The sequence below is a fragment of the Pygoscelis adeliae genome, unplaced genomic scaffold, assembly GCF_000699105.1.
Source record: "Pygoscelis adeliae isolate BGI_AS28 unplaced genomic scaffold, ASM69910v1 Scaffold275, whole genome shotgun sequence".
Taxonomy (NCBI): Eukaryota; Metazoa; Chordata; class Aves; order Sphenisciformes; family Spheniscidae; genus Pygoscelis; species Pygoscelis adeliae.
The window spans coordinates 3,208-4,415 of NW_008824763.1; positions in this window are offsets into that span (position 1 = coordinate 3,208).

Here is a 1,208-nt window from a genome sequence, read left to right on the forward strand (position 1 = left end):
CCCCGCGGGGACGAGGGGCGGAGGGACGGGGCCCACCCGGCCGAGGGGGCCGCTCCGCCCGCAGGACCCGCCGGCCCGACTCCTGAAGGACCCCCACGACCCTCAGCCGGTTCCTTCGACAATACTCTTTATTTGATTAAAGACTTGGTATTCTCTGTGTACACTGGAATGTGCTCTATTCCCTAGGCCAGTATCGTACAGGGTTACAAAAAGGGGGGAGCTCGGCTCGGTTTAAATATTACCCTCCAACGAATTTTAGGAAAGAAAGAAAAAAAAAAAAAGCTCCTCGGATGCTTGAACTAACCTCGACTCCATTTTAAAATCATACAGACAAGTGACTCTCGAGCACGACCGAGTTAATGGGATTCGTCACCTACGTGGCTAGGGAACAGGGCCCGCTCTCCCAGGACAGGGATCAGGGTCGCTTCCCTCTCGGGTGCTGCTGATGGAGGAGAGACCTCCAACTTCTTTGGCAGAGGACCCCATGGGAACCGAGACGCTCTCGCTCCCACACAAGGGTGCTCTCGGGAGCACAGTACATGTGTTTTCAGGCCATTTTTTTTCCCACCTGCTTGCTCAGGACCTACAGCAGCAGCTGGTGCCCTCCCCTGCCGCCCCCCCCGGTGGCCAGTTAAGCTGTTGGCAACAGGCCCCCGAGTCAAGCAGGTGAGATGAGTTTTGAGGGGAGCACAGCTCTGTGAGATGAGGCAAATAATGCTCGTGAGGCAGCGGGAGGAGGAAGAGTTCTGCGGCAGCAGACACCGCACTGGAGTGCTGCTCGCACTCTGATCAGCCCAGCAGGTTTTCTGGAAACGAGCGTTTCCTCCTCCTCCATCCCCAAGTGCTGAGGAAGAACACTAGTTTGGGACAGGTCCCGAGACACAGGCCGAGTAACCCAGTCTCCACAGCCACTTGCAACAGGCAGGCAAAGCGTTCAACCTCCCAAGACACCAAAAGGGCCCCGGGAAGGACATGCAGCTGGTTCTGAATGAATTAAACTGCCTCCAAAGCCTGGCCTAAGAGCAGCTGCAGCAGACAGCGAGCCCGTGCACTGGATGCTCTCCCTGCTGCAGCAGGAGCTAGAGCACCCGGAGCCGCAGCCTGCGCTACCTCGGAGCCCTCTCTGAGCCAGAGAGGTGAGCCCAGGCAGAGGGCCATCGCTGTACAGCAGGGCTGGAGAGACAGCAGTAACTGCAGGGCAACTGGAC